Raw genomic sequence first — 11,695 nt, forward strand, 5'->3', positions numbered from 1 at the left:
TGTAGACTTCATCGATGCTAGGAGATGATTTGAACATGCTTGAATTTATTTCCTTGACCTTGTATGATGACTTACATGATGTAACATGCCCTCAAAGGGTCTTTTCATAATTACATTTTGACTTTGACTCTCTAAAATCACTTTAAAATGTGATTAACCTATTTTCAATGAGCAAGAAACTCATTGATACATAATACAAAAATAATTTCTCTTTCCTTGAATAAGTACAAATATCAAAATTACATTTATGAGGACTGAACCTAGTTACACTTTCTCCAACACTCCCTCTTAACTAGGGAGGTATTCATAAAACATCACAAGGTGTTTGGAAATTTTCAATCTTGAAGAATTCACATAAGAGAGACCAGATTAGAAATCCATCTGTTATAGCATCATATCCATCAGCATTGTCATAGTGCAAGGCCTTGACTAATAGCTCCAACTCTTCACGAGACCATGAGCCACAATGTTGGTGAGACCAATGATTTATAGACACCTTCATCATTGTCTCTCAAGGTACATACCCACTCGGGTGTTCTCAAGTATGGCCTTCTAGGACTATTCTTATCTTGGGTTCCAAGCCCTCAAAGAATATCGGTCCTCTTGCCTACTCTTGTCATGGATGCCCTACACATCCTCAAAGAGTATCGGATGCCAGATGATTACCTAACCCTCCCATTATTTCTTCCCAAGTGAAGACAAGAATGTTATGTCTAGCTTATGTTCACATTTCCATTCATGGCCTTCATCTAGACTAACAACTGCAAGGCCCATGAAAAGGAAAACACAATTGTCACTCCTTTGTAATCAGGGGTTATTCAAAACTACCTCTTGATCAGGGATCTGTCAGAGCTCCCTCTTAACTAGGGACTCTTTCCTTCATCAGCAGATTCTTCTTCGTGGGTCCTTCAGCTGCATGATCTCCTTCCTTTCTTGATGTCATGAAGGCTTCAATCGAACTTCTTCTCAATAGGGCACCATCCATCCATCACTTTCCTTCTTGGTTTTTCATGTCATTGCTTCGTGGAAAGTGACTATTAGGTTCTTCTTGTCATCTTTTCCATGCTTCGAAATGCTCTCCTCGTGGATGCTCCATCGTATTTGCTAGGTTATATGCTTTGACCTGGTAGCCCATCATGACTTCATCCTGATATTGCTTCAACATTATTATTTTTTCTTTTGTTGGATGGCTTCTTCATCACAACACCTTCATAGAGTAGAATCATTTATCTGCACCTTTTATATCTCCAAGGCCTTCATAGGTGTCAAGGGTCCTTACTTCCTTCATCAAAGTTATCCTGCCTTATTTCGGGAGATATCTTTAAAGGCATTTTGTCAGATAGTGATTCTCGCTGATCAATGGTGTTCTTCACATGTTTGATCTCTTTCTTCATTTTCTTCTCCTCAGATAGATTGGTCAACCACCTAATGGTTCTTGTGGAAGCATTCCTTCATCCCTTTCTTTCAGGACTTGTCAATATTTCTTCTTGCTTCTTAGTCAGCAATCTTATGCTCCTTGTGTGAGCATGTTCTTTTGTTGACCTTCATTCCATCGTGGTACATGCCTTTGAGCATATTATTGGTGAAAGAGATCTGTTCATGCTTGATCATGTTATATAACTATACCCATGACTCAATAATATACAAATGGTGACATGACTTAAACTTTGATGCATACATACCTCATCTTCACAATCCTTGATCATTCTTTGGTGTAGCCCTTCTTGCTTCACCTTAGCCTGCCTCCATATCATCCTTTTTTCTTGAATCCCATGAGTGGGATTCCTAATGAGACATCTGCCTTGGTTCATGAACCTTCTCTTGAAGATTCCATCATAGGATATTATGGATCCTTGCCTTGCAAATGTTCCTACCTTTGATGATTTAGGTCTTCTAAGATTCTTGTCATGATCAAGTTTTCTTCCATCATATATGAGGTCCTATTCTAGGTATGCTCCTTCTACATGAATATCTTTGAGCTATATTTGTCATGCTCCTATATTCTAGAAGATATTTCTACTTATGCATTTTTGTTCTTCTCATAAATGCTATATATAAATGAGTGTCTACAACTCCATGTACATCATGTTGCTAGATTCTAGAGAGTAATTCTAGCCATGCAATTTAATTCATTCCTACATGCTCCTATTCTACTCAAAACTTTGAAATAAGTCTAGAAAGAAAGAGTTTGACCTAGTCATAGTAGAGATCTAGAGGATATTCCTTCTTTTGCTTCTTTCCTTCCTCTTCCACCTCTTGAGTTATATGAGCTTCTTCTCTCTTTCTCTTGTTGTTGTTGTCCTTCTTAAGCTTGGGACGATTCCTTTTGTAGTGACCATATTCTTGGCATCCAAAACATTGGATCTTGGACATGTCTTTGTTGTTTGTTCTTCATGGACCAAACTTGCCAAATTTACCTTTTCTTTTGGCCATGGCAGAAAATGCTTCTTCCTTTGATCCCACATCTTCTTTCACCTTAAGTATAGTCTCCTTTTTTTGCATAGAGACCACATATCACTGAGATTGGTTGTTTCCTTCTTGGCATAAATGCTTGATGTGAAGTTTCCCCACTCCTCGGGTAGAGCATTGAGTACAACAATTGTCATATCTCTTTCAAACATTACTTCCCCAAGCTCTTGAAGTTGACCTCTCATCTCAAATATTTTCATCAAGTAGGGAGCTATTCCTTCCTTTGTTATCTTCATCTTGTATAATTCATTCCTCATACATAATACTTCTCCGGTGGTGGATACCGCAAATATCTTTACTAGCTTATCATAAATTTATTTTGATGTATCAAACTTGGAGACATAGGGAATGAGAGAGTCCTTGATTAATTCTATCAGAATCCTTTGAGCTCTTGTCTCATCCTTGTTTTACTGAGCTAAGGCTTGAGTCTGTTCTTTAGCAGGGACAGTGATGTTTCCCTTGACATATTCTAGGAGCTCATTCTCCTTGAGAAGTAGATCAATCCTCTTCTTCCATGCAAGAAAGTTATTGGTGCCTACCAATTTATTTCTTTCCTTGCAAAAAGACATTGATGTATATTCAAAAAGGGACATGTACTTACTTGATATATTTTGAGGTTTGATGGATTTGCTTCCTTCTTGAAAGCTTGATGGCTTGTCTTCTTGATGTCCTTCACGTTTTCTTCTTCAGGTGGACTTACTTGGTGATGAGGTGTGCTTGAGGACTTGTAGCTTGATGTAGATTTGCTTCTTCTTTTATATAAGGTTCTCCTTCTAGCTTTCTATCCCTCCTTGATGAATGATGGATTGTAGACCCTTCTTGTCCTTGAAATGGTTGATACTTCTAGTCTTGATGCTTCAACTATGTAGATGCTTGAGTTTTCTTGAGTTTCCCTTTCCTTGATGTGTCACCTTCACTCTAATACCATGTTAGAGAATCTAGGGAAAAGTAGCGTTATGGTGATTCTCCGAGACTTGATAACAATTTTTGAATTCTTCTTACTTTTTCTTAGTTAGCTTATACTTCTCCTTGTTCTTATTAGTGCATATGTGTGTGCTTCATCAAACTACTACCAAAACAAAATAACAAGAACACAAAATTTGGTTCTCTGTCACGAACAAACCCTCTCCACTCTTGAGAGGAAAACCCTTTGTAATTTTTATCTTATTGAAGCTTCTTATTTGAACAAATTCCAAACCTTATACCCTTAACTAAGATCTCCTCCAAGCATGAGTCAAATCCTTCCTCTTTCCGCATTGTCACTTCTGGCACTTTGTCTTGCAACACTTTTTCCTTTAGGCTAGGAAACCCTAGAATATTAGGGCTCCTCTTATTTGTTATAAGGAGAACCTTCTTTGTTGACCTTGCGATACCTTGTAGACCTAACTGCAGATCTAAATAAGGCTTCTTATGTTTCTGCCCTATATTGTTGTCAAGCCCTTCCTGCGCCTCACACGTGTGACTATTTCTAGCCCTAGAAACAGTCCTCTTCTTCCTCGGTTATGTCTCTTCTTCCTTCGCTTGTGAGGCTGCCTTCAAAACTAGAGTAGGAGACCTTTATTAGCCTAGTTTCTAGCCCAAACCATAAATGATATGTCATTGCACTTTTTTTGTTGATCTGGATGCAATCTGTCCCTTCTTCGCATGTGTGGCTATAGAAACCCTAGAAATCAGCCCCTTAACTTCGTTGTTCTTCCTTCTTGTAACATTGTCCTTATAGCCTCTTTTCTCACCTTTTCTTCATCCTTTAAGCCCTATTCTTCCTTGCGGATTTTAGAGATGTTAGTGTGTGTCCAAATGAGGAGTGGAAAACCTCTATTTATAGAGGTTTTTCCCTCCTCCTTGAAACCGACATGATTGTCCCTAAAGCTGACTTGTAGTTGCATTATATTTCAACATTTATTCATCGTTTTTGTTGCTTGTATACTTCGTTGGTGCTAGGAGATGATTTGACCATGCTTGGATTTATTTCCTTGACCTTGTATGATGACTTACATGATGTAACATGCCCTCAAATGGTCTTTTCATAATTACATTTTGACTTTGACTCTCTAGAAGCACTTCAAAATGTGATTAACCTATTTTCAATGAGAAAGAAACACATTGATAAATAATACAAAAATAATTTCTCTTTTCTTGAATAAGTACAAATATCAAAATTACATTTATGAAGACCGAACCTAGTTACATTTTCTTCGATACTCCCTCTTAACTAGGGAGGTATTCAAACAACAGTACAAGGTGTTTGGAAATTTTCAATCTTGAAGAATTCACATAAGAGAAACCAAATTAGCAATCCATCTGTTATAGCATCATATCCATCACCATGGTCATAGTGCAAGGCCTTGACTAATAGATCCATCTCTTCACGATACCATGAGCCATAATGCTGGCAAGACCAATGATTTATAGAAACCTTCATCATTGTCTCTCAAGGTACATACCCACCTGGGTGTTCTCGAGTATGACCTTCTAGGACTATTCTTATCTTGGGTTCCAAGCCCTTAAAGAATATCGGTCATCTTGCCTACTCTTGTCTTAGATGACCTACACATCCTCAAAGAGTATCGGATGTCAAATGATTACCTAATCCTCCCATTCTTTCTTCCCAAGTGAAGACAAGAATGTTGTGTCTATCTTGTGTTCACATTTCCTTTCATGGCCTTATCTAGACTTACGGTTTCAAGGCCCGTGAAAAGGAAAACACAATTGTCACTCCTTTTTAATCAAGGGTGATTCAAAACTCCCTCTTGATCAGGGACCTATCAGAGCTCCCTCTTAATTGGGTACTCTTTCCTTCATCAGCAGCTTCTTCTTCATGGGTCCTTCAGCTGCATGATCTCCTTCCTTTATTGATGTCATGAAGTCTTTAATCGAACTTGTTCTCGGTAGGGCACCATCCATCCATCACTTTCCTTCTTGTTTTGTCATGTCATTACTTCGTGGAAAGTGACTATCAAGTTCTTCTTGTCATCTTGGCTACTCCTTTTTCATCTTGTCCATGATTTGGAATGATCTCCTCATGGATGCTCCATTGTACTTGCTAGGTTATATGCTTTGACCTAGTAGCCCATCAAGACTTCATCCTGATATTGCTTTAACATTATTTTTTTCTTTTGTTGGATGGCTTCTTCATCACGACATCTTCATAGAGTAGAATCAGTTATCTGCACCTTTTATATCTCCAAGGCCTTCATAGGTTTCAAGGGTCCTTTCTTCATTCATCAGAGTTATCCTGCCTTATTTCGGGAGATATCTTTCAAGCCATTTTGTCAGATAGTGATTCTTGGTGATCATGGTGTTCTTCACATGTTTGATCTCTTTCTTCATGTGCTTCTTCTCAGATAGATTGGTCAAGCACCTAATGCTTCTTGTGGAAGCATTCCTTCATCCCTTGCTTTCTTGACTTGTCAACATTTCTTCTTGCTTCGTAGTCAACAATCTTATGCTCCTTATGTGAGCATGTTCTTTTGTTGACCTTCATTCCATCGTGGTACATGCCTTTGAGCATATTCTTGGTGAAAGAGATCCTTTCATGCTTGATCATGTTATAGAACTATACCCATGACTCAATAATATACAAATGATGATATGACTTAAAATTTGATGCATACATACCTCATATTCATCCTCCTTGATCATTCTTTGGTGTAGCCCTTCTTTCTTCACCTTAGCATGCCTCTATATCATCCCTTTTTCTTTAATCCCATGAGTGGGATTCCTAATGAGACATATGCCTTGGTTCACGAACCTTCTCTTGAAGATTCCATCATAGGATCTTAAGGATCCTTGCCTTGCAAATGTTTCCTACCTTTGATGATTTAGGTCTTCTAAGATTCTTTTCATGATCCAGTTTTCTTCCATCATATATGAGGTCTTATTCTAGGTATGCTCCTTCTACATTAATATCTTTGAGCTATATTTTCCATGCTCCTATATTCTAGAAGATATTTCTACTCATACATTTTTGTTCTTCTCATAAATGCTATAGCTACACGAGTATCTAGAACTCCACGTACATCATGTTGCTAGATTCTAGAGGGTAATTCTAGCCATGAAATTTAATTTATTCCTACATGCTCCTATTCTACTCAAAACTTTGAAATAAGTCTAGAAAGAAAGAGTGTGACCTAGTCATAGTAGATATCTAGAGGATATTCCTTATTTTGCTTCTTTCCTTCCTCTTCCACCTCTTGAATTATATGAGCTTCTTCTCTCTTTCTCTTGTTGTCGTTGTCCTTCTTAATCTTGGGACAATTCCTTTTGTAGTGTCCATATCCTTCGCATCCAAAGCATTGGATCTTGGACATGTCTTTGTTGTTTGTTCTTCGTGGACCAAACTTGCCAAATTTACCTTTTCTTTTGGCCATGGTAGCAAATGCTTTCTCCTTTGATCCCACGTCTTCTTTCACCTTAAGTATAGTCTCCATTGTTCTGCAAAGAGACCACATATCACTGAGAATGGTTGCTTCCTTCTTGGCATAAATGCTTGATGTGAAGTTTCCCCACTCCTCAAGTAGAGCATTGAGTACAGCAGTTGTCATCTCTCTGTCAGACATGACTTCCCCAAGCTCTTGAAGTTGACCTCTTATCTCAAAGATTTTCATGAAGTAGGGAGTTATTCCTTCCTTTTTTATCTTCACCTTGTATAATTCATTCCTCAGAGACAATACTTCTCCGGTAGTGGATACCGCGAATAGCTCTACTAGCTTATCATAAATTTCTTTTGATGTCTCAAACTTGGATATATAGGGAATGAGAGAGTCATTGATTGACTCTATCAGAATCCTTTGAGCTCTTGGCTCAACCTTGTTTTACTTGGCTAAGGCTTGATTTTGTTCCTTATCAGGGACAGTGATGCTCCCCTTGACATATTCTAGGAGCTCATTCTCCTTGAGAAGTAGATCAGTCCTCTTCTTCCATGCAAGAAAGTTATTGGTGCCTATCAATTTATTTCTTTCCTTGCAAAAAGACATTGATGTATATTTAGAAGGGGACATGTACTTACTTGATAGATTTTGAGATTTGATGGATTTGCTTCCTTATTGAAAGCTTAATGGCTTGTCTTCTCCAAGTGGACTTACTTGGTGATGAGGTGTGCTTGAGGACTTGTCACTTGATGTATATTTGCTTCTTCTTTTATATAAGGTTCTCCTTCGATATTTGTATCCCTCCTCAATGAATGATGGATTTTAGACCCTTCTTATCCTTGAAGTGGTTGAGACTTCTAGGCTTGATGCTTCAACTTTGTAGATGCTTGAGTGTTCTTGAGTTTCCCTTTCCTTGATATGTCACCTTCGCTCTGATACCATGTTAGAGAATCTAGTGAAAAGTAGTGATGTGGTGATTCTCCAAGACTTGATAACAATTTGTGAAGTCTTTTTAATTTTTCTTAGTTAGCTTATACTTATTCTTGTTCTTATTAGTGCATATGTGTGTGCTTAATCAAACTAATACCAAAAAAAATAACAAGAACACAAAGTTTGGCTCTCTACCAGGGACAAACCCTCTCCACTCTTAAGAGGGAAACCCTTTGTAAGTTTTCTCTTATTGAAGCTTCTTATTTGAACGACTCCCAAACCCTAGACCCTTGACTAATATCTCCTCTAAGCATGAGTCAAATCCTTCCTCTTTCTTCACTATCACTTTCGGCACATCTTCCAGCACTTCTTTCAGAACTTTGTCTTCCATCACTTTGTCCTCTAGGTTAGGAAACCCTAGAATATTAGGGCTCCTCTTCTTTGCTATAAGGAGGACCTTCTTTGCTGACCTTGAGATACCTTGTAGACCTAACTGCACATCTGAATTAGGCTTCTTATGTTGCTTCCCTAAACTGTTTTCAAGCCCTTCCTGTTCCTCACAAGTGTGACTATTTCTAGCCCTAGAAACAGTCCTCTTCTTCCTCGGTTATGTCTCTTCTTTCTTCGCTTGTGATGTTTCCTTGAATGCTGGAGTTGGAGACCTTGATTAGCCTAGTTTCTAGCCCAAACCATAAATGATATGTCACTGCACTTTTTCTGTTGATTTGGCCGCAGTCTATCCCTTACTCCTTTGCACGTGTGGCTGCAAAAACCCTAGAAATTATCCCCTTAACTTCGATGTTCTTCTTTCTTGTAACATTGTCCTTGTAGCCCCTTTTCTCACCTTTTCTTCATCCTTTATGCCTTCTTCTTCCTTGCGGATTTCAGAGATGTGAGTGTGTGTCCAAATGAGGAGTAGACAGTCTTTATTTATAGAGGTTTGTCCCTCCTCCTTGAAGCTGACATGACTGTCCCTAAAGCCAACTTGTCGTTGCATTATATTTCAACATTTATTCATCGTTTTTGTTGCTTGTAGACTTCGTTGGTGCTAGGAGAGGATTTGACCATGCTTGGAGTTATTTCCTTGACCTTGTATGATGACTTACATGATGTAACATGCCCTCAAAGGGTCCTTTCATAATTACATTTTGACTTTGACTCTCTAGAAGCACGTCAAAATGTGCTTAACCTATTTTCAGTGAGCAAGAAACTCATTGAAAAATAATACAAAATAATTTCTCTTTTCTTGAATAAGTACAAATATCAAAATTACATTTATGAAGACCGAACCTAGTTACATTTTCTCCAACACCTTCCAATATAATTTGGTCGGCCTAACCATATCTTGGCTCATCTGTTTGACCACATAGCATATATCTATTCATGCATTCACAAGATATATTAGTGAACCCACTAGTTGTCACTAAATGGTAGCATCAACCTCTTCACCTGAAGAGGCATTCTCCTTCCTCTAGTTGGTCTCTAGAGGTGTCTCCATGGGCTTACAACTCTCCATGTGAAATCTCTGCAGTATCTCGGTGGCATACTTGCCTTAAGATGCAAAAATTCCCCATCACCTTGCCATAATTCCATCCTGAAGAACTAGTGCATGAGACCCATGTCTTTCATCTGAACTTCTCTTGCAAGTCCTCCTTGCAAGAGTTGATTAGTTGCTCATCACCTATCAATATTAAATCATAAATATATACAACAATGATAAGCAATTTTCCTTCTAACAAAATATGATAGAGGTTCGCATCTACTTCACTTTTGTTGAAGCCCAATCTAGTGAGATAACTATCAATCTAAGTGTACCAAGCTCGAGGTGTTTGTTTGAGACCGTACAATGCTCGCCTGAGTCTACACACATGAGACTCATGATCAAATGTCTCAAAACCTTTTGGTTTCTCTATGTACACTTTCTCCTCAATAACACCATTGATAAATGTTGGTTTTACATCCATCTGGTGGATCTTCCACCCCATCTACGCATCCAGTGCAAGAATTGATCTAATGGATGAATATTTTGCTATGGAAGCAAATTTTTCCTCATAGCCAATTCCCTCAACTTGAGAGAATAAATTGGCAAAAAATATAGACTTATACGTCTCTATGCTTCTGTTTGTCGCATGTTTAACCTTAAAGATCCATCTCAAACCCATAACTAATTTATTTGTCGGTCTTGGGACCATTTCCCAAAACATTGTTCTTCATGGTGGATTTGTATTCTTCTCCATTGCATCAACCCAAACTGGTTGCTCAACTTCTTCCTCAAAAGAGGATGGCTCAATATCTACAACCTCATACATTAGAGCCATGTATCCAGTGTACCTCTCAGGTGACCTCCTTTACCTGTGCAAATTTGAAGGAGCTCCCACATTCTCCCTCACATCTTGCACCAGTCTTTCAACTTCCCTACTTATTTTCGTACCTACTCTGGATCGTTCTACTTGAGTGGATGTATCCACTCTGCCTCCTCTCTACTCCTCCATTTGTATCTACTCCACATCTTCTTGATGCTCCTCCTTAGGGGCTAAAAGATCCTCTTTTGATGAGATTTGAAGCTCCCTCTCAAGGGAGCATCTCATTGCTTTCTCCTCATCAAACTTTACATCCCTTCGCACAACTGTCATTCTGAGGGAAGGTAAGTACACCTGGTAATTGTGTGGAGTTTCAGTGTAACCCACAAAAACTCCCAACTCTGTTGTCAGCTCAAGTTTCTTCCTCGAACCTTTGGAGACATGGCAGTAAACAAAGGCTCCAAAAATTCTAAAATGAGACACATCCATCTTTCTCCCTGAGATGGCCTCCTCCAGTGTAATCATACCAAGAATCTGATAAGGACTATGGTTCTGCAACTATATTGTTGTGTTACATGGCTCTACCCGCAAATGCAGTAGAAAGCCTTGTTAATGTAGCATAGCTCTTGCAACTCCCACATTTCCCCCAACTAAACATGTATTTAGCCAACCACTCTTTAATGTTAGGTAGAGAAGGTATTTAGAGTTCATATATGGATACAATATTTAGGTCAAACACATCAATGAGAGAGAATCAAGTTGCAAATACACTCGTTATAATAAAGCATTTATCTACCATCAACTTGTGACACTAATGTGCAAAAGAATTAATTGTTGTGATAAATAAGTACTACCACCCAACAAAAGAGGGATTATAGATAATAATAAAAATTGGAAGTAGAGTATAAGGATGAAAGGTACTAGTGAGTTGAATATGGACTTATTATATGTAGAGGTCAAATGGATGTGCCCGACTCGATAGGATTGAGGACACTTGTCTAAATGGAAATGCACATTGTACATTATCGAAGGCACTAAATGACTAGTATTAAGAAAACAGTATTTCTAAGCAAGTTTGAAAATGGATATGGTGGAATATATTTTTTGATGTTTGGAAATTCAATAGGTCAAAATAAAGCATAGGCATTCAACATGAATTGTAACCTTCCCCGCTTTTTGAATAGAAATGGGAAGATGTCCTAATGAATTTTATCCCTAGTCTACCTAGGATAATAGTGCAACATGATTCCATCATGGTGATGCTAGGTAAGTTAAAGTGCACACTTCATTCTAGTCTAATATACTTGTTAAGTAATGAATGTGGTAGAGATATTCATGAACGAAAAAATAAACTTGTATGATGTGCCCAAGGGGATTGTTTTAGATCGAGATACAAATGAAATTACGCACACATCTAGATATTGATGGACAAACAAAAGAGTAAATTATATTATTGAAGACATGTTATGGATGTTGAAGAATCTAGGGAAAATTATTAATGATTCTTCCATCATTAACAACAGCTTGTGATGCCTTTTATTTTCTTGAATTAACTTCTTTATGTTTGCTTGTTTTTCAATCATCAAATAGTTATCAAAAACAAGAAAATCAACAAAGTACACGTAC

The sequence above is a fragment of the Pinus tabuliformis genome, chromosome 9 (assembly GCF_031772625.1).
Source record: "Pinus tabuliformis cultivar Carrire ecotype Pingquan chromosome 9, CPIR1, whole genome shotgun sequence".
Lineage (NCBI taxonomy): Eukaryota > Viridiplantae > Streptophyta > Pinopsida > Pinales > Pinaceae > Pinus > Pinus tabuliformis.